This window comes from Trachypithecus francoisi, unplaced genomic scaffold, assembly GCF_009764315.1.
Source record: "Trachypithecus francoisi isolate TF-2019V2 unplaced genomic scaffold, Tfra_2.0 Lachesis_group9, whole genome shotgun sequence".
NCBI lineage: Eukaryota > Metazoa > Chordata > Mammalia > Primates > Cercopithecidae > Trachypithecus > Trachypithecus francoisi.
In genome coordinates this window covers 5,339,433-5,362,359 of record NW_022681474.1, presented here as the reverse complement: position 1 = coordinate 5,362,359, position 22,927 = coordinate 5,339,433, and the positions used below count along the sequence as shown (strand labels likewise).

At 46.0% G+C, this 22,927-nt stretch overlaps 1 protein-coding gene across 1 annotated transcript in view; it reads left to right on the top strand.

The window, feature by feature from the left end:
* PROSER2 (proline and serine rich 2) overlaps positions 1–22,927 on the top strand; it is a 51,262-nt gene that overhangs the window by 4,885 nt on the left and 23,450 nt on the right. The window lies entirely within an intron of this gene.

Here is a 22,927-nt window from a genome sequence, read left to right as displayed (position 1 = left end):
GTCTGTAAAATGTGGGGTAAGACTGAATGACTTCTCAGGCCCTTCTCAGACCTTGAAACTGGAGATTCACCATAGCTTTCCTTTACAAACCTGCTTCTGAGCGTATTTCAAACCATTTAGTTTGCACATATTCCTTAAAGGAACTCTCTGTGTGAAAAAAAAATATATATATATGTCTATACTCTTTTGTACTAGACTATAAACAGTTGAGTTGGGTCTAATGCTGCCTCTAAAAATGGTGCATTTGGCATTTTCTATAAATATTCAGAGCATTTTGGCCAGGCACGGTGGCTCACACCTGTAATCCCAGCACTTTGAGAGGCCAAGGCGAGTGGATCACCTGAGGTCAGGAGTTCTAGACCATCCTGGTCAACATGGTGAAACCCCATCTCTACTAAAAAATTAGCTGGGCACAGTGGTGCGTACCTGTAATTCCAGCTACCTGGGAGGCTGAAGCAGGTGAATCACTTGAACTCGGGAGGCAGAGGTTGCAGTGAGCTGAGAGTGCACCACTGCACTCCAGCCTGGACAACACAGCAAGACTCTGTCTCCAAAATAAACAAACAAACATGCAGAGAATGTTAAGAGCTGTAGTGAAGATTTGAGTTCCTAACACGCTGGGAATACGGTGGTGACTAAGGCAGCGTGGACCCTGCTCCCATGAAGCTTTGCTTGGGTAAAGGAGACATTCACTGTCCAATGTGAATTGATCACAGAGACCCACAGGTGTTTTGGCAGCAGAGCAGAGAGACAGTCTTTCTGTCAGGGGTGTCGGAACCACCAGCTGGAGAACGTAGCACTTGAGCTGGGCCGACAAGGGCAGCATAGGGGAAAATTTAGGCCAACACGGTAGAATTGAGGAGTCAGTTATTACGCTAAAAGGGATTAGCCTTCCAGCTGGGGGCATGGGCCAGCGAAGGTGTCTGAGTAGGTTGCGGTGGTAGATCCTGTTTCTCGGCTCTCCCGTAGAGGAGACATTTACACATGGAGGGACTAACTTGAAGTTGAACAGGATATTAGGGACTGAGGCAGGCAGCATAGAAATAGGAAGATATAAGATGGTATGAACAAGGGGAAGACACCAGGGATGTCAATTGTCGAATTGAATTTTAGGTGCAAAAAAAAAGTTTTTTAAAAGTATTACATACCCAGGCATGCTAGATCATGCCTGTAATCCCAACACTTTGGGAGGCCAAGGTGGGAGGATTGCTTGAACCCAGGAGTTTGAGACCAGCCTGGGCAACATAGGGAGACCCCCATCTACAAAAAATGTAAGAATTAGGCCGGGCGCGGTGGCTCAAGCCTGTAATCCCAGCACTTTGGGAGGCCGAGACAGGCGGATCACGAGGTCAGGAGATCGAGACCATCCTGGCTAACACGGTGAAACCCCGTCTCTACTAAAAATACAAAAAACTAGCCGGGCGAGGTGGCGGGCGCCTGTCGTCCCAGCTACTCCGGAGGCTGAGGCAGGAGAATGGCGGGAACCCGGGAGGCGGAGCTTGCAGTGAGCTGAGATCCGGCCACTGCACTCCAGCCCGGGCGACAGAGCGAGACTCCGTCTCAAAAAAAAAAAAAAAAAGTAAGAATTAGCCAGGTGTGATAGTATGTACCTGTAGACCCAGCTATGCAGGAGGCTGAGGCAGGAGAATTGCTTGAGCCCAGGAGGTTGAGGCTGCTGTGAGCCGAGATAGTGCCGCTGCACTCTAGCGTAGAAGACAGACCGAGACTCTGTCTCAAAAATAAATAAATAAATTATTGTGCTAGAGTAGAAAACTAGAACCAGCTCTGTCAGACTTGCCAAACTGACTTAGAGGTGCTGTACCTCAGTTTCTTCATATGCCACAAATTGCCCTCCATCTACACTAGGTAACCAATGAATTTGTTGCATGAGCTCCTGCTAATGCCAGCAATATTACTTTAAGAATGAGGTGGCACCAAAATGTACATGAGGTGAGTCTGCTCTGTTAATTTTCTTTATTTTTCTTGACTCCTGATTTTTTTTTTTTTTTTTTTTTTAACCGAGTCTCGCTCTGTCACCCGGCTGGAGTGCAGTGGCGTGATCTTGGCTCACTGCAGCCTTCACCTCCTGGGCTCAAGCAGTTCTCCCACTTCAGCCTCTGGAGTATCTGGGACTACAGGCATGTGCCTCCATGCCTGGCTAATTTTTGCATTTTAGTAGAGACAGGGTTTTGCCATGTTGGCCTCGAACTCCTGAGCTCAAGCAATCCCCCTACCTCAGCCTCCCAAAGTGCTGGGATTACAGATGTGAGCCACTGTGCCAGCCGCAATAGGCAGTTTTTCAGCCCTCCTATCCCCTCTCCATGGACCTTGCCACCTTTTGGAGTCTCCCGTGTCCATTATTTCACTCTGTGCATTTATGTTCCTACTTGTGAGACCCATCATTTAGTTCCCACTTGTGAGAACATGCAGCATTTGACTTTCAGAGTTAGACTTTCACTTAGGATAATGCCTTCAGTTCCATCCATGTTGCTGCAAAAGACATGATTGCATTCATTTTTATGGCTGAGTAGTCATCCGTGGTGTTTATATATCACATTTTCTTTATCCTGTCATCTCTCGATGGACCGCTAGATTGATTCCGTGATGGTTACTGTGAACAGCGCTGCGGTAAAGGTGCAAGTGCGAACAGCATCGCGGTGAAGATGCAAGTGCGAACGGCGCCACGGTAGACGTGCAAGTGCGAGCAGCGCCACGGTAGAGGTGCAAGTGCGAGCAGCGCCACGGTAGACGTGCAAGTGCGAGCAGCGCCACGGTAGACGTGCAAGTGCGAGCAGCGCCACGGTAGACGTGCAAGTGCGAGCAGCGCCACGGTAGACGTGCAAGTGCGAGCAGCGCCACGGTAGAGGTGCAAGTGCGAGCAGCGCCACGGTAGACGTGCAAGTGCGAGCAGCGCCACGGTAGACGTGCAAGTGCGAGCAGCGCCACGGTAGACGTGCAAGTGCGAGCAGCGCCACGGTAGAGGTGCAAGTGCAGGTGTCTTTTGAAGTAATCATTTCTCTCCCTGTAGGTAGATAACCAGCAGTGAGATTGCTGGGTCCAGTGGTAGTTCTAGGTTTAGAAATCTCCATTTGTTTTCCATAGCTGACTCTACTATTTAGTCCCTGAGACATCTCCATCTGTCTTCCATAGCAGACGCTACCCTTGAGCTACTTAAAGGCGTCCTGATTTCTCTGAGAGAGGTTCATAGGCATTCCTTGGACTTCTGAAAATAGTAACATGGAAACTGTTAGTTGGAGTCTTCTAGGTTTTTCAACAAACATTTGGTGGTCCCCATTGCTTAAAAATGTGCTAAAAACCCCTTGTTTCTCCCCGCCCTGTTAAAACTGGGAAATGCCTTTGTGCCCACAGACTTGGTTTGACTTGAGGAATTTGCGAGCAGGTTCCCCAGAGGTGTAGGAAGAGCGGGAGGAGAAGCAGCCTCTAGCTCCTTCGCAGGGAGGAGGTTGTTACTCGCCTTACCTTACTGACATCATCCATCATCCGGCTCGCAAAGGGACTTTGGAAGATGAGGTTAAAAGTTTCATGCGTTGGATTCCCAGCAGGAGGTCTTGTGTGAGCTTGTTCCACCCTGTTGTAGATTTAAATCTGTTCAACTTGAGATAAGATATGTAAATCAGACCCCGGCTGCCAGTCTAACCAGGTGTTATAAATACCAGTGCTAAATGAACATGCTCTAAGCCAGCTTTCTTTTCACTGGGAGCATGGATGAAAAATTCAGCCAAGAATTTTGAGCTTCTTGGGGTGGGGGTGTTGGGAGGGCACTATAGAACCCTGTAAAACAATGAGGTGTAACAATTCCTTCCTAGCAAGAAGTGCTACATTTATCTCATCAGTGAAGCACATGTTGGCTGCTCGGTAATATTTGCTAAGCAAATAAAGACAAAGCACACAAGCTTGTGTCACAAAAGAAGAATCACTTCAACTGGAATTTTCTTCTATCCATAAATAATTTGCTCAGGAATCCAGAAACGTAATAGACATGCCAACTGTCCATTTTTCAAAAATGAACTGAGTAAAAATGTGCAGTGTCTATCTTCACAAACATTTTTTTCAGTTTTCATTATTTTCCAAAACCTTGGAGATGGATAGCAGTTTGCAAACATTGCGTCAGCTAGAACTGTTCCCCCAGCTAGACTTTGCTCTGGTTGACCTCCCCTCGCCTGCGTTCTGGGTCATTCCTTTTTGTTACTAGGACCCAATCAGACATCTGGTCAAGATTGTGTTCAGGTGAGATTTCACTTGAGGAGAATCTGGTTTTGGTATCTTCTTCAGCGATGGTGAACTGGCGGGAGGAAACGTCTTCCCTCAGGGCCTGTTAACCCAGCCTCTCTAGGTAAGGCGACCTGGTGAACTTGTTTGCTTTAAGTGTGGGTGAATCAATTACTTCCATGTGATGTGTGGCTGGGAGTAAATCACTGCTCCTATTAACACAGCTGAAACTATTCACAACAGAGACAGTTTGAAATCAACCTTGTTTCTGTACATTGTTCAGAAAGAACTTTTTAAAAAAAAAAAAGAAAGAAAAACTCAGTGAAAGCATGATTAATCTTCCAGGAAGTAGAATTACTAGCCTTTTTAAATCTGTGTTTCAGGTTCTAAGTTCTTAGGTAAGGCATTTCAGAAGTAAGGGAAATCCCAGTTCGGAGGAAAAGCAGAGTCATATGAAAAGGGTGCTAAACCGTGACCGTGTCGACGTTTTCAAACTCCAAAACAAAACTGCCTACACTCCCAGGAGCCAGCTGCCACCTGGATCTTTCTTTGATCTTCAGTGCTGGGATACAGTCCTAGTTTACCTAGGGAGAATTTTTGGAAGCATTCTTTTCTTTCCAAGGTTTTTCTTGAAATTGAGAAGTAGCGCAGACTAAAGAGTAGTTGCTTCTTCATGTGCTTCATATTTATTTTACTGCAGCCTCTATTTCTGTGGAGGCCCATTTGTAAGATTAATTTTGGTCATGGATTACACTCGTAGATGCATACACATTCATATTGACATGGATTACCTGTTAATATTGGGAGGTGTGACTGGGTTAGCATGTGTAATGTGTATTGATGTCAGCTTTTTAATACATCGTTATTTATGAAGCTGGGTTGAGCATCCTTTCTACTGCTGTGTTTAAAGTCACTCCCTTCATCTGCCCCATTTCCCGATGTAAATGTACAGATTGGATGAGATTAATTTCTCTTAAATTGGAAGGATTTGATCTATAAATATGGTGGAGGGGGAAGGATGATAACCACACCGATGTTAATATGTTTGAAACTACTCAAGTATTTAAGCTTTTCTTTTAGGTCCAAGGTCTGTTTTTAGGGTACTCTATCTTTTTTTTTTTAATAAGATAGTTTTAGAATTTTGTTTTGTTTTTGAGACAGGGTGTCACTCTGTCACCCAGGCTGGAGTGCAGTGGCTGGGTCTTTGCTTAGGGCATCCTCTACCTCCCAGGTTCAAGTGATTCTCCTGCCTCAGCCTCTTGAGTAGCTGGGATTACAGGCACACGCCACCATACCCGGCTAACTTTTGTATTTTTTGGTAGAGACAGGGTTTCACCATGTTGGCCAGGCTGGTCTCAAACTCCTGACCTCAAGTGATCTGCCCACCTCAGCCTCCCAAAGTGCCTGGCTGGTTTTAGAGTTTTTAAATACGAGTTTTGGTTAAGTAATAAATAGTGATTAAGTCTGTATTTTGTGTGACAAGTATTATACAAAATGTTGTGGCTTTTCTTTTTTTTTTAAGTCTTTGCTGGGTACAGTGGCTCACACCTGTAGTCCCAACTCAGGAGGCTGAGGCAGGAGGATTGTTTGAGTCCAGGTGGTCCAGGCCAGCCTGGGTGACACAGTGAGACCCCATCTCCAAAAAAAATTTTTTTTAATGAAAAAAGCTTCTCAAGCCTGTAATCCCAGCACTTTGGGAGGCTGAGACGGGCGGATCACGAGGTCAGGAGATCGAGACCATCCTGGCTAACACTGTGAAACCCCGTCTCTACTAAAAACTACAAAAAACTAGCCGGGCGAGGTGGCGGGCGCCTGTAGTCCCAGCTACTCGGGAGGCTGAGGCAGGAGAATGGCGGGAACCCGGGAGACGGAGCTTGCAGTGAGCTGAGATCCGGCCACTGCACTCCAGCCTGGGCGAAAGAGCGAGACTCCGTCTCAAAAAAAAAAAAAAAAGAAAAAGAAAAAAGCTTTGCTGGCTGGGTGCGATGGCTCATGCCTGTAATCCCAGCACTTTGGGAGGCCAAGATCAGGAATTCGAGACCAGCCTGGCCAACGTGGTGAAACCCCATCTCTACTCAAAATACAAAAATTAGCCAGGTGTGGTGGCTGGCGTCTATAATCCCAGTTACTCTGGAGGCTGAGGCAGGAGAATCGCTTGAACCCGGGAGGCAGAGGTTGTAGTGAGCCGAGATCATGCCATTGCACTCCAGCCTGGGTGACAAGAGTGAGACTCCATCTCAAAATAAAAAAAAAAAGCTTTGCCTACAAGGAGTGTATCATCTAATGGAGGAAAATAAGAATTATATACAGAAACCTTATGGGATCAATTGTATCCAAATGGGAAAAATGGCACACAGAGTGAACCAGCAGCAGGAATCAACAGCAGGCATGGGAGTCCAGCGGGGAGGCCAGTGATGAGGGAGTCACAAAGGCTTGACTGGGTTGGGTAGCACTTTTGAGCTAAGCTTTTGAAGCCTGGGAGGAGGGCAGCAGGGAGGCAGTGGGAAGGGGTTCCCAAGTGAGTAGCATTTTGTTGTTTTTTTTTTGAGACAGAGTCTCGCTCTGTCTCCCAGGCTGGAGTGCGGTGGTGCGATCTCAGCTCACTGCAACCTCTGCTTCTCGGGTTCAAGCGATTCTCCTGCCTCAAGCTCCCAAGTAGCTGGGATTACAGGCACCCACCACCATGCCCAGCTAATTTTTGTATTTTTAGTAGAGACGGGATTTCACCATGTTAGCCAGAATGATTTAGATCTCTTGACCTCATGACCTACCCATCTCGGCGTCCCAAAGTGCTGGGATTACAGGCGTGAGCCACCACGCCCGGCCATGAATAGCACTTTCGTAGGAGACCTGGTTCAAATTGTGGAAAGGAAGGTGGAAGAGACAAGGCTAGGCCAGATTCTAGAGAGATACTGTTTAAAGCCTCGCCTTCTTACAGATCGGCTCCTTGGCAGTACAGATTAGGAGAATGAAAACTCAGCCACCTGGCAGGGCGCGGTGGCTCACGTCTGTCATCTCAGCACTTTGGGAGGCTGATGAGGCTGGTGGATCACCTGAAGTCAGGAGTTCGAGACCAGCCTGGCCAATCTGGTGAAACCCCATCTCTACTAAAAATACCAAAATTAGCTGGGCGTGGTGGCGGGTGCCTGTAATCCCAGCTACTCAGGAAGCTGAGGCAGGAGAATCACTTGAACCCGGGTGGTGGAGGTTGCAGTGACCCGAGATCGCACCATTGCACTCCAGTCTAGGTGACAGAGCAAGATTTCTTCTCAAAAAAATATGTAAATAACACTCGGCCACCTTGCCTGGCCTGTGATATCAAGGGTAAACTGGGATTTTAGAAATGTTAGTTATCGAGGCTTACTCCTATAATCAATCCCAGCACTTTGTGAGGCCGAGGTGGGAGGATCACGTGAGGTCAGGAGTTCGAGACCAGCCTGGCCAACATGGTGAAACCCTGTCTCTACTAAAAATACAAAAATTAGCCAGGCATGGTGGTGGGCGCCTATAGTCTCAGCTACTTGGGAGGCTGAGGCAGGAGAATCGTTTGAACCTAGGAGGCAGAAGTTGCGGTGAGCTAAGATGGTGCCACTGCACTCCAGCCTGGGCAACAGAGTGAGAATCTGTCTAAAAAAAAAAAAAAAGAAAGAAAGAAAGAAAAGAAATGTTAGTTATTGAAATACCTGGCAGTTTACAGGTGAGTGTGATATGAGTGTTGGTTTCTTTTGACCTTGGAGGAAGAAAACGCTGTAGGAGCCCCTTTTCCTCTTACCTCTGCCTGAGGTCGGCTCTGTGCACTCGTGTTTGAATGTGCAGCTTTGGTGCGGCAGGGACAGGGATGACATGGACATTGGGCTTGGTGTGTGAACGTAGAGAAGGAACCAGGCCTGTGCTCAGAGCTCTCCGGTGTGTCACGATAACTGGGGTAAAATCCTATTTTTACGAAAGTAGTCTATACATTATTTTCAGAGTGAAAAGGAAATGGTTACTTTAGTCTAAGAGTTTGTTTTTTAAAGCCCTACTTAAGTTGAATAATAGAAAATAGAATGTATGGACTCAGTTTCCTTTAATTTATGAATTGAGTTTAAAAAACCATAGAAGAGTCTTGGCCGGGCGCGGTGGCTCAAGCCTGTAATCCCAGCACTTTGGGAGGCCGAGACGGGCGGATCACGAGGTCAGGAGATCGAGACCATCCTGGCTAACACGGTGAAACCCCGTCTCTACTAAAAATACAGAAAACTAGCCGGGCGAGGTGGCGGGTGCCTGTAGTCCCAGCTACTGGGGAGGCTGAGGCAGGAGAATGGCGTAAACCCGGGAGGCGGAGCTTGCAGTGAGCTGAGATCCGGCCACCGCACTCCAGCCTGGGTGACAGAGCAAGACTCCATCTCAAAAAAAAAAAAAAAAAAACTATAGAAGAGTCTTGACATCATTCATTGCTTCCTCTTCTAGTACGTTTCTTATTATAAAACTCATTTTTGTTAATACACAATTACATAAAAATAGGAAGTAACACAGAACCAGATAGAAACGATGAAAAAGCAGGACTCTCTTCTTCGTTTGAGTAAAATCAAAGCAAAGTTCCTGTCACATAAAAGACACTGATGCCTGTTCACATGGATGAGTGTTGTCAAGAGCCACTAGCATTAGGGCCAACAATGGCTGTTTTGTGTTTACGATCTTTATTTTCACCTACCACTTAACCGTATGAAGAAGCCCACTCATGGTGATGAGCGGGGTGATCCAGAAAGACTTCCCACTGTGACACGCTCTCATTCATGGTGCTCTTGAAGGTCAAGGAAAACACAGCTTTTTGAAAAGGGCTTCGCTGTTAAGTCACCATATAGGGATTTTTTAGGGATGTGGCTTTATTTATTTATTTATTTAGAGATGGAGTCTCGCTCTGTCGCCCAGGCTGCAGTGCAGTAGCACGATCTTGGCTCACTGAACCTCTGCCTTCCGGGTTCAAGCGATTCTCCTGCCTCAGTCTCCCGAGTAGCTGGGATTATAGGCGTCCACCACTATGCCCGGCTAAATTTTTTTGTTTATTTTTTTGAGACAGAGTCTCACTCTGTTGGCCAAGCTGATGTACAGTGGTGTGATCTCCGCTCACTGCAGCCTCCACCTTCCAGGTTCAAGTGATTCTCCCATCTCAGCTTCCCCAGTAGTTGGGATTACAGGCTCATACCACCATGTCTGGCTAATTTTTGTATTTTTGGTAGAGACGGGGTTTCACCATGTTAGCCAGGCTGGTCTCGAACTCCTGGCCTCAGGTGATCCTTCCACCTCGGCCTCCCAAAGTGCTGGGATTATAGGCGTGAGCCACCGCGCCTGGCCAGGATATAGCTTTAAAGACAATTTCTGGCCTCAGATATGTTGATTCTCTGTTTTGGAACAAATCTTTACATAACTCATGGTGTGCACGCCAGCCGCTTCCTAGTGTGTAGATGTGCACTTCAACCCTGCTGCAGTGTGTAGGTGTGCTCACTGACCTCTGCCCTACTGCACATCCTGACCCAGGAAGGGGGACGTCTTTTAGAAGCTCATTTCTACCTCTTTCCCAGCTCACCTGTGCTTGTCTTGACTGTATCTTAAAAGTGCTGGTTAATGGTGGGTGTCTAGACAAGGTAGGAGAGTCTATAAACCTATACCAAAGTCGTCCTCTCTTACACACGGTTTTGCTTTCCATGGTTTCAGTTACTTGCAGTCAACCGTGGTACAGAAATATTCGATGGAAAATTCCAGAAATAAATCCTTCATAAGTTTTAAATTGTGCACCATTCTGAGTAGTGGGATGAAATGTCGTTCCGATCCATCGCCTCCTGCATGCGAATCCTCCTTTGCCAGGCGTCCTCACCTGCCCGTCACTTACTTAGTAGCCACCTCAGTTCTCAGGTCAGCTCTCTGTGTCACAGTGCTTATGTTCAAGTCACTTTTATTGAGTAATGGCCCTGAAGCAGAAGAGGCATGATGCTGGCTGCCAATTTGTATATGCTGTAAAGAAGCTACCCAGTGCTTCCTTTAACTGAAAAGGGTGAGAGTGCTCAACTTAGAGAAGAAAAAAAAAATCAAATGCTGAGGTCGCTAAGACCTACTGTAAGAACACATCATCTTCTATCAGTGGTGCAGAAGGAAAAAGAAATTTATATTAGTTCTGCTGTCACACTTCATACTGTACAAGTTATGGCCACTGTGTGACAAGTGCTTAGTTACCTTTGTAGGTAGAAGACATGAACACAAACAAGCTCCAATTGCTGGCAGATGAGTTGGGATTGGTGCTGTCTGCAGTTTCAAGCATCCACTGTTGCTCTTGGAACATACCCCCTCAGATAAAGGAGAACTGCAGCAATACAGGCGCATGGGGTTGAGTCTTCAGACCCAGCCTGGACCTGTTTTTGTGAAGTGTTTGCAATGGCAATGAGTTGGGACCGTTCTCTTAACATAGACAGTCTCTGTAACATAGACTTGCTAAGCAAGATTGGTTCTACGTGACTTGACTAAGGAGAATGCTTTTTCCATTCACGTTCAGAACTACCAGAGACAGTAATTACCTTGTGATTTGGTTGAAGCTGTCTGTAGGGAATCCAAGTCTTACACGACACGATTTCCTTCCCCCACATTTACTTGGTGCAAAGCCTGATAGTGGAATGTGGGAAACTTCAAGTTATTTGTTCCAGCTTATATTCTTCAGTCAAGTGCATCGGGTTAACCTTGCCCTGGTTAGTTTCGAGCTGAACTGTGGTGTTAGGAAAGGTTACCTTCGGGGTTTTTCCTCTTCTGTTGCTACACTGCCGTCTTTGGGCTTCCGTCCTGAATTGCCCTGGGGTTTCTAGGCGATCCCTGTCCTTTCTTCCCTCATTAAATCATAACTTATCTGCCTGTATCATCTCCTGACATACTGGGTCTTTCAAAGGCTCCAAGGTGCCAAAATGACCTGATAAATCATTTCTTTAGCCTCCAGGAAACCTTCCTTTTCTGTGTTGGTGGCAGCCAGACTCAGGTGCCTGAAGGACACACGCAGGTGCCCTCCGGTGAGTGAGGCGGGCAGGTGTCTGTTTTGGAACAATCAGATCTTCCCCCCCACACGCTCACCCCCCCAACTCACCACTGGCGTGCGAGCCTGGATATGTGTGTGAAACACAGCGCTGGGTTTTAAATGTACATGAATAGAATTGTGCTAAGAATCTAACTCTGACTTTTCCTTGAGTGCTTTGAAGGTCTGTGCATGGCCTCATCCCGCTGATCTAACTGATGTGCAGGATTCCATAGTAAGCATTTACCACGTCTCTACTTATAGAAAGTTCATGGTAAGCGAAGAACCTGGACTGCCACCAACTCTTCTCAACAGCAAGCAACACTGTATACCCATCCCAGCAAGTGTTTCCATTTGTTCCTAGTAGAGAGCTCCCCTGGAGTGAAGGCTGAGCAGTGGGATGTGTGGCTCATAGGACACATTTAGTTTCTCTAAGTACTGCCCAGTTGCCCTATAGAACGGTTGTGTGAATTCACTCCCAGCAGGTTCACAAAGGTTGCCCCATGTTCTTGCTGACACTTGTTATTGTTTGTCTAATTTTTGCCGCTCCAGTAGCTATGAAAAAATGAATTGTAGTTTTCGCTTAAATTTTGCACTTTTTTTGTTCACTAGTGAGGTTGAACATCGGTCTGGTACTTCGTAATCATCTGGTTTTCTCTTTTGTACACTGTCTAATCATATTCCTTGTTCATTTTTTTTTCTGAGTTTCTTAGTAATTTAGAAGATTTTCTTACATTCTAGCTATCAGTTCCTTATGCATATTAGACATAGTACATATCTTCTACCAGCTGGCAGCTTTTCTCTTAATATTGTCTATGGCGTCCTTAATTTTTATGTAGACAGATGCATTGAAATTTTCATCTTATAACTTGTATTTTTGGAGTCCTAATGAATAGAAAGATTAATAGAGCAAAATAGGAAATTCAGAAATAGAACCAAAATCATATAAACATTTAGTACAAATAACATTAGTATTTCAAAATAGTGGTAAGAGATGGATCCTTCAGTACTTGGCACTGGAGCTGTCAGGTAACCTTGGCTTGAGGGCAGGGAACAGGTCTCTGCTCCACACATGACACTGACATAAATCCAAGGCAGATCAGATATTTAAATATGAAAAATGAAACCATAAAAATGCTAGTAGAAATTCGAGAGGTATATTCTATAGTCTTAGAATAGGAAAGGCCTAAATTTGCAAAAACACGAGCTATAAACAAAAAGATTGATAAATTCAACTACATAAAAATAAATTCTTTAGGTTGTATTACAAATTAAAAAAAAATACTTGCAATTTATATCAAACGATTTCTGTAGGATAGAAATAAAACTTTCCAGTCTGTTTCATTGCTCTGTCTATCCTAGTACCAGTGCCTTGTGTTTTACTTACTACTACTTTATATTAACTCCTTGACTGGGTGTGGTGGCTCACGCCTGTAATCCCAGCACTTTGAAAGGCCAAGGTGAGCGGATCATGAGGTCAGAAGTTCAAGACCAGCCTGGGCAACATGGCGAAACCCCATCTCTACTAAAAACACAAAAATTAGCTAGATGTGGTGGGGGGCACCTGTAATCCCAGCTACTTGGGAGGCTGAGGCAGAAGAATCGCTTGAACCTGGGAGGCAGAGGTTGCAGTGAGCTGAGATCATGCCACTGCAGTCCAGCCTGGGCAACAGAGTGAGACTCTGTCTCAAAAAAAAAAAAAAAAAAAAGACTTAAAATACAATATGCGGCTGGGCACGGTGGCTCAAGCCTGTAATCCCAGCACTTTGGGAGGCCGAGATGGGCGGATCACGAGGTCAGGAGATCGAGACCATCCTGGCTAATACGGTGAAACCCCGTCTCTACTAAGAAATACAAAAAACTAGCCGGGCGAGGTGGCGGGCGCCTGTAGTCCCAGCTACTCGGGAGGCTGAGACAGGAGAATGGCGTGAACCCGGGAGGCAGAGCTTGCAGTGAGCTGAGAGCCGGCCACTGCACTCCAGCCTGGGCGGCAGAGCAAGACTCCATCTCAAAAAAAAAAAAAAAAAAAAAAATACAATATGCAATAGCAGTGGTGAAAACAGAAATAGTTTTTAATATTTTCCATTAAGTATGGTGTTAGCTGTCATTTATTTTTATTTTCATTTTATTTATTTATTTATTTTGAGACAAGGTCTAGCTCTGTCTCCCAGGCTGGAGTACAGTGGCCACAATCTCAGCTCACTGCAACCTCCGCCTCCCAGTCTCAAGCGATTCTCCTGCTTCAGCCTCCCGAGTAGCTGGGACTATAGGCGCACTCCTACATGCCTGGCTAATTTTTGTATTTTTAGTAGAGATGGGGTTTCGCCATGTTTGCCAGGCTGGTTTCAAAAGCCTGTCCTCAGGTGATCCTCCTGTCTTGGCCTCCCAAAGTGCTGGGATTATAGGTGTGAACCACCACACCCATCATCATTTGCTGTCATTAAAAAAAAACTCTAGTTAACAAAAAAAAATTCCTCCTAATTTGTGAAGTTTTAAACACATTTCTGCATAATTTTAAGTTTCTCAAGTGCTTCTTTCATCATCTTTTGAGATGACTGAATGGCTTTTCTCATTTAACCTGTTAATGTCGTACATCACATTGGAAAATTAATGTGATGCCAGCCTTACAATCTTGGGATTAACTCTTCTTTGTCATTATTTGGTTTATAGACCCAGTTTACTAATAATTTTATTTGGGACTTTTTGCCTCTGCATTCTGAAATGACTGCTTGTCATTTTTTCTTTCTCGTATGTTCTTTGGGTTTTGGTGTCAAGGTTTTAGTAGCCTCAAAATTAGATAGCGGGGGCCGGGTGCGGTGGTTCACGCCTATAATCCTAGCACTTTGGGAGGCCAAGGCAGGTGGATCACCGTGAGGTCAGGGGTTTGAGACCAGCCTGGCCAACATGGCGAAACCTGTCTCTACTAAAAATACAAAAATTAGCCGGGCGCGGTGGGTCACACCTGTAATCCCAGCTACTTGGGAGGCTGAGGCAGGAGAATCGCTTGAACCTGGGAGGCAGACGTTACAGTGAGCCAAGGTTGTACCACTGCACTCCAGCCTGGGCATCAGAGTGAGACTGTCTTAAAATATATATATATATATGATGGTGGGGTTGTTTCTTCTTTTTCTCTTCTCTGGAAAAGTTTGTATAAGGTTGGAGTTATTTGTTCCTTGAATGTTTGGTAGAACTCTCCAGCAAAACTTTCTGATTGGCTCTTCACTGTTGAAAGACTTTTATCTGCCGATTCATTTTCATTAGTGGTTATAAGACTTCAAATTTAGGCCGGGCGCGGTGGCTCAAGCCTGTAATCCCAGCACTTTGGGAGGCCGAGACGGGCGGATCACAAGGTCAGGAGATGGAGACCATCCTGGCTAACACGGTGAAACCCCGTCTCTACTAAAAAAATACAAAAAACTAGCCGGGCGACGTGGCGGGCGCCTGTAGTCCCAGCTACTCGGGAGGCTGAGGCAGGAGAATGGCGGGAACCCGGGAGGCGGAGCTTGCAGTGAGCTGAGATCCGGCCACTGCACTCCAGCCTGGGCGACAGAGCAAGACTCCGTCTCAAAAAAAAAAAAAAAGACTTCAGATTTTTTAATTTTATTCTTGAATAAGCTTTAACGAGATATGCTTCCAGGAATTTGTCCATTTCATCCATGCTTTCAAATTTACTGGCATAAAATTGTTCATGAAAACCTTTTCAACATCTATGGCACCTATAGTTATGTCCCCACTTTTTATTCTGATATTGTTCATCTATTTTTTTCCCTCAATTCTGTTGAAAGTTTGTCAATTTTATTAATATTTTCAAAAAACAATTTTTTGTTTTTCTCTACTGTATGTTCTATTTATTTAATTTCATGGTCTTTGTTTGCTTGTTGATTTTGCATTTATTCTCTTGGATTTTTCCTAACTTAAGTTAGACGCTTGGTTCATTAAATTTCAGCCTTCTTGCTTCATGTCACAGGCATTTCAGTGATGTTTCAGCTGCATCCCACAGGTTTCGATATGTAGCATTTCTATTATTTACTTAAAGTATTTCTCAATTCCCAATGTTGTTTCTGAGAGTTATTTAGAAGTATAAATTCCTAGTGCCTGCACAGGTGGGGTTCTTCCAGTTATCTTTAGTACATTGATTTCTAATTTAATTGCTCTGTAATAAACGAATGTATATTTGATACCAGTCTCTTTTTTTTTTTTTTTTTGAGATAGAGTCTCGCTCTGTCGCCCAGGCTGGAGTGCAGTGGCCGGATCGGGGCTCAATGCAAGCTCCGCCTCCCGGGTTCCCGCCATTCTCCTGCCTCAGCCTCCCGAGTAGCTGGGACTACAGGCGCCCGCCACCTCGCCCGGCTAGTTTTCTGTTATTTTTTTTAGTAGAGACGGGGTTTCACTGTGTTAGCCAGGATGGTCTCCATCTCCTGACCTCGTGATCCGCCTGTCTCGGCCTCCCAAAGTGCTGGGATTACAGGCTTGAGCCACCGCGCCCGGCGATACCAGTCTCTTAAAATTTGCCAAGACTTGCTTTCTGGCCCCACGTCATCAGTTCTCCTACGTATTCTCCATGAGTCTGAAAGAATGTGTGTTGTGAAGCTGTTGCATATAATGTGTTTTAAATGTTAATGAGGTCAGCTGGGCAGGGTGGCTCACGCCTGTAATCCCAGCACTTTGGGAGGCCGAGGCGGGCGGATCACAAGGTCAGGAGATCGAGACCGTCCTGGCTAACAGGTGAAACCCCGTCTCTGCTAAAAATACAAAAAATCAGCCGGGCATGGTGGCGACGCCTGTAGTCCCAGCTCCTTGGGAGGCTGAGGCAGGAGAATCCCTTGAACCCGGGAAGCAGAGCTTGCAGTGAGCCAAGATGGCGCCACTGCAGTTCAGCCTGGGGCACAGAGTGAGACTCCCGTCTCAAAAAAAAAATATTGATTAGATCAAACTTCCCATTATATTGTTCAAGTCTTCTATAGTCTCATGCTTGATGTATCAGTTGCCAAGAAAGGTGTGCTAAAGGCTGGGCGTGGTGTCTCACGCCTGTAATCCCAGCATTTTGGGATGCCGCGGTAGGTGGATTGCCTGAGGTCAGGAGTTTGAGACCAACCTGGGCAACACGTGAAACCCCGTCTCTACTAAAATACAAAAAATTAGCCAGGTGTGGTGACGCGAGCCTGTAGTCCCAGCTACTTGGGAGGCTGAGGCAAGAGAATCACTTGAACCCGGGAGGCGGAGGTTGCAGTGAGTTGAAATCGTGCCACTGCACTCCAGCCTGATGACAGAGCAAGACTCCATTTCAAAAAAAAAAAAAATCCAATGTGACAATGTTTTTCTTTTAATTGGATCATTTTCCATTAAATGTAATTATGCAAATATTTAGATTTTTATCATAATTTGTGCTTTTTATTTGTCCTCTTCTGTTTTTTCTTTTATCCTTGCCTTCTTTTGGAATGATTTATTTTTTAATCTTTCATTTATCACCTCCTGTAATTTAGATGATAAATATTTTGGGTTTTTTTAGTGGTTTCTCTAGAAATTTTAACATGAATGCTTATACAATTTTAAAGTTGGTCAATATTTTAACTTCCTTCAGAACTCCGACCCCCCCCTCCCGTGTGTGCTGTCACTGTGGTGTGCTTCAGCTCTGCCTTGTCGTAGAAAACAGGACTGTTGGATACACTCAGTGTTTGTTGACATTTACTCGCCTATTTAGTCCACATCTTTCCTCCCTGAAATAGAGCCTTTTTAAAACTCTGTTTTTATTTATATAGAAATTTATAACATTTTCCCTTGGTCTTTTTTTCCACAAACATTTTTTTAATCTGAGGTACAGGTTTTCAGCAGTTAAAACCTTTAGCAATTTTTCATGAGTATGTGTTTGTATACATATACCTATATGTGTGTCAATGTGTGTGTTTTTCAGCCTGTCTTGGTTTCAGATGAAATGAACTTCTAGAAATTTGCATTTTCTTTTTCTGTTTTTTTTTTTGTTTTTTTTGAGACAGAGTCTCGCTCTGTCGCTCCAGCTGGAGTGCAGTGGCCGGATCTCAGCTCACTGCAAGCTCCGCCTCCCGGGTTCACGCCATTCTCCTGCCTCAGCCTCCCGGGTAGCTGGGACTACAGGCGCCGCCACCTCGCCCGGCTAGTTTTTTGTAGTTTTTGGTAGAGACGGGGTTTCACCGTGTTAGCCAGGATGGTCTCGATCTCCTGACCTCGTGATCCGCCCGTCTGGGCCTCCCAAAGTGCTGGGATTACAGGCTTGAGCCACCGCGCCCGGCCTAGAAATTTGCATTTTCTATACTATTTTGCCATCGTTCTTGAAAGAGTATTTTTATAGGCCAGGTGCGGTGGCTCACGCCTGTAATCCCAGCACGTCGGGAGGCGGAGGTGGGCAGATCACCTGAGGTCAGGAGTTCAAGACCAGCCTGGCTAACATGGTGAAACCCCATCTCTACTAAAGAGACAAAAATTAGCTGGGCATGGTAGCACATGCCTGTAGTCCCAGCTACTCGGGAGGCTTAGGCAGGAGAATCGCTTGAACCTGGGAGACGGAGGTTGCTGTGAGCCGAGATCACACCACCGTACTCCAGACTAGGCAACAGAAAAAAAAAAATGAAAAAATTTTAAAAAATTAGCCTGCTGCGGTGGTGGGCTCCTGTAATCCCAGCTACTCAGGAGGCCAAGGCAGGGGAATCGCTTGAACCTGGGAGGCAGAGGTTGCAGTGAGCCAAGATCATGCCACTGCACTCTAGCCTGGGCGACAGAGCGAGACTCCATCCCCAAAAAAAGAATGTTTTTATAGTACATATAGGTTTAGGTTGAGGGTTTTGTTTTGTTTTGTTTTTTTTGCAATATTATTGTTTCCATTGCTGCTGTTTCAATAAGTCAGTCTAATTATCACTTCTTTGAAAATAATCTGTCTTTTCTTTGAGTGCATTTGATTGTTTGAGACAGGGTCTTTGCCCTGCCACCCAGGTTGGAGTCCAGTGGCATGATCACAGCTCACTGCCACCTCCAACTCCTGGGCTCAAGTGATCCTTCCACCGCAGCCTCCCCAGCAGCTAGGACTACAGGCATGTGCCGCCATGCCTGGCTATTTTTAAAATTTCTTATAGAGATAAGGTCTCACTGTGCTGCCCAGGCTGGTCTTCAACTCCCAACCTCAAGAAATGCTCCCACCTCAGCCTCCCAAAGCACCGGGATTACAGGTATGAGCCACTGCACCCAGCCACTTTGCATATTGTTACAATATCTTTAAGTTTTTCAAAAGGTAATACATTCATATGGTTAAAAAAGAAAAGGATATTGTATTTCTTTTTTTTTTTTTTTTTTTGAGGCGGAGTCTCGCTCTGTCGCCCGGACTGGAGTGCAGTGGCCGGATCTCAGCTCACTGCAAGCTCCGCCTCCCGGGTTTACGCCATTCTCCTGCCTCAGCCTCCCGAGTAGCTGGGACTACAGGCGCCCGCCGCCTCGCCCGGCTAGTTTTTGTATTTTTAGTAGAGACGGGGTTTCACCGTGTTCGCCAGGATGGTCTCGATCTCCTGACCTCGTGATCCGCCCGTCTCAGCCTCCCAAAGTGCTGGGATTACAGGCTTGAGCCACCGCGCCCGGCCGGATATTATATTTCTAAAAACTCTCCATTTAACTCTTGTCCTTAATTCACTTCTACCCCTCACACCCAACAATTGTTGTTGACTTGTATATCCTTCCAAACTTTCTTATGCATATAACAACAAATACAAATATACATTCTTAATCTGTAATCTCTTGGTTTTACACAATGCAGAATATTTTGTATATAGTCCTAGACTTTGTATTTTTTTGCTCAGTAATGTACCCAGAGATCTTTACTCTCAGTACATGGAGAGCTTCCTCATTTTTTTTTTTTTTTTTTTTTGAGACGGAGTCTCACTCTGTCACCCAGGCTGCAGTGCAGTGGCATGATCTCAGCTCACTGCATCCTCTGCCTCCCGGGTTCAAGCAATTCTCCCACCCCAGCCTCTCCTGTAGCTGGGATTACAGGCATGAGCCACCACGTCCGGCTAACACTTGTGTTTTTACTAGAGACAGGATTTCACCATGTTGGCCAGGCTGGTCTCAGACTCCTGACCTCAAGTGATCCACCCACCTTGGCCTCCCAAAGTGCTGGGATTACAGGCGTGAGCTACCATGCCCAACCTTCCCTGTTCTTCATACAGCTGATTAGTATTCAGTTACATGGATGTACTCTATTTAACCAGCCCCTTATGTTAGACACTTAGGTTATTTTGGGGATTTTTGTTATTACAGACAGTTCTACAGTGAGTAACGTTTTAAGGTTGGTGCAAAAGTAATCATGACTTTTGCCATTGAAAATAACGGGAAAAAACCTGATTACTTTTTTAGCAACCCTAATACATATGTCCCTCTGTGTGTGTGCAATTTCTCAGCAGGATAAATTTCCCCAAATGGACTTGCTAGGTGCGTGGGAATATGTTTTCCATTTTGATAGATATTGTGCCGTTGCCCCCGGAGGGGTTCTGCCAGTTTACACTCCCACCAGCGGAGCCTCAGAGCGCAGTTTCCCCACAGCCTTGTAACTGCTGTTTCGAGACTGCTTTCGAGATTTGTAGCTGCTTTTAACTTTTTTTTTTTCTTTTTTTTTTTTTTTTTGAGACAGAGTCTGGCTCTGTCTCCCAGGCTGGAGTGCAGTGGCCGGATCTCAGCTCACTGCAAGCTCCGCCTCCCGGGTTCCCGCCATTCTCCTGCCTCAGCCTCCCGAGTAGCTGGGACTACAGGCGCCCACCACCTCGCCCGGCTAGTTTTTTGTATTTTTAGTAGAGACGGGGTTTCACCGTGTTAGCCAGGATGGTCTTGATCTCCTGACCTCGTGATCCGCCCGCCTCGGCCTCCCAAAGTGCTGGGATGACAGGCTTGAGCCACCGCACCCAGCCAACTTTTTCTTGTTTTCGGTGTTCTGTGGTCTAATTGTGATTGTCTAATAGTACATTTCAAATTTTTATTCTGTGTGGGATTCATGAGAATTCCTCTGTCTGTAGATTGATGTCAGTCAGCGGGATACAGAGGATACACACAGAAATGAATAATTTAGGAAAGTTTAATTAATAGATTATTTACAAAAAATATAGGCAGGGTTAGGGAAAGCAGCAGAAGATGGTTTGGTACCTAGAGGACAGCGACACTCAGTAGCTGTTAGCACCCCTGGGCCCTGGGGGAAAGGGAGGGAGCCGTGGAACCTGGGGAGGGAGCTGAGAGGAAGGGCAGAGGCTGGGGTCCTCGGCAGGACCCACCGGCCTACAGGGAGCTGGCAGCCTGCCTTTCATGCCGGGGTCTCATTGGCTGGACTGAACCGGCAGCCCCACAGCAATGGTGCCCATCTGATACCTTCCTGCTCCTGAGCCAGGAGAGTGAGGCTAGAGAAAGATGGAGAATGGTTCTGATGGGGGGACTCTCAGACTGAAGCTGTACCAGTGTCTTTCATCCGTTGCCAAACATGCTTAGCCGTTGTCTCCTTGAACATTACCTTAGTCATTCATTCATTCATTCTGAAGATGGAGTCTCACTCTGTTGCCCAGGCTGGAGTGCAGTGGCACGATCACTGCATCTCCACTTCCCGGGTTCAAGCGACTCTCCTGCCTCAACCTCCCAAGTAGCTGGGATTACAGGCATGCCTACGCCTGGCTAATTTTTGTATTTTTAGTAGAGACGAGGTTTTACCATGTTGGCCAGGTGGTCTCGAAATCCTGACCTCAAGTGATTCGCCTGCCTCGGCCTCCCAAAGTGCTGGCATTACAGGCGTGAGCCTCCACACCTGGCCTCGAACATTACTTCCACCCCATCTGCTCTCCTCCCCTCTGAGAAATTCCAGTTAAACACAAACCTTAGACGTAGACATAACCCTTCTCAACCTGTGCTGGGTCTCTTAACCTCTCATTGGTTTTCACATCTCTCTGTGCTACAGTCTGGACCAGTGATAGGTTTCTTCAGATCACTTTTCTTTCTTACATTCTCTGTCTAGCTATATTTGAATATTTGATCTTCTGTTTACCCCGTCTGTCAAGTTTAATTGTTATCAATTTTTTCTTCCTAAAAAGTTCTATTTGGTTGGTTTCCACATTACTCTGGTTATTTTTTAGGATGATAGCATTTCCTCCTGCCTGTCCCTGGACGTGGGCAGTCACAGGTGTTTTATATTTCATCCAGCACCGAAACAGCTTTGAACAGTCAGATAGACTCTGGCCAGGCTACAGAGTCTAACTGCCAGAGAGGAAGGTTTCTGGGATTTGATTTTGGTTTGTTTTAGAGATAGCCAGCTGTGTCACGCAGGCCGGAGTGCAGTTGTGTAATCATAGCTCACTACAGCCTCAGATTCCTGGGCTCGAGCCATCTACCCACCTCACGAGAATACAGGCACGCACCACCACGCCTGGCTAATTTTGCTATTTTTGGTAGAGTTGGGTTGAGGGGGGTACCTCTGTGTTGCCCAGGCTGGTCTCAAACTCCTGGCCTGAAGCAGTCCTCCCACATCAGCCTCCCAAAGTGTTGGGGTTACAGGTGTGAGCCACCACTCCCAGCCTTTCCAGGGTTTTACCTTCCCTTGTCCCCTACTTTTTCCTGTAGCTCATGACTAGGCTTAAGTGTCTTCTATTCTTAAAGAAAAAAAATATATATATAAAGAGAGAGAGAGAGAGACTCCAAAATGATTTTCTTTAACCCCATTTTCCTCTACAGCTATTGCCTCGTCTCTTTTCTGTTTCTCTTTTTAACCCAAATTCAGAAACCACTAACCATCTGCTTCCAGGATTGCTGTTCCCGGCACAGCCCACTGTATTGTGATTTCTAACCCGCCTTCACAAGGTCACCTTAGTTGATGGAGTCAGTGGCTGGTTTTTAGTCTTTATTCTGGTTTGTTGTTGTTGTTTTGAGCCGGAGTCTTGCTCTGTCACCCAGGCTGGAGTGCAGTGGCGCGATCTCGGCTCACTGCAACCTCTGCCTCCCACATTCAAGCGATTCTCCTGCCTCAGCCTCCCAAGTAACTAGCATTATGGGTGCCTGCCACCACACCCGGCTACTTTTTTGTGTTTTTAGTAGAGACAGGGTTTCACCATGTTGGCCAGGCTGGTCTGAAACTCCTGATGTCAAGTGATCTGCCCGCCTCGGCCTCCCAGAGTGCTGGGGTTACAGGCGTGAGCCACCACGCCCGGCCCCCCACTCTGTTCTTTCCCTTGCTTTTTTCCACTCACAGAATGTCATGGAGATGGAGGGGCCACCTCATTCTTTTTTAAACAGTGTGTGGTGTTCAGTTAGCCTCACTGCTTTCAGGGCCTTCTCCCGGTTCTGCCCACGCTTCAGACCATGGCCAGAGTCGCCTTTCTAAACTGTAAGTGGATTCTGTCCCTCTGCGAGGTGTAAAACTCCCTTGGTGCCCCCCACCTGTAGGCAAAGTTCAGAAATCAAAGCTGCATTTGCTGGGGTCCAGTTGACCTCATCCCCCCAGTTTGCACCTCTCTCTACCTGTTTTACAACCCGTGTTGTATCTTGAGCTTGAGCTGAGTTCACTGCTTTATCCTGAGCACTCACCATTTTTCAAACAGGCGTATATTTCCACATCTTTGTTGATTCTTTTTTCTCTGTTAGGAATGCCCATAGGAGTGGGCGATGTCAAAGTGTTGTTTCAAG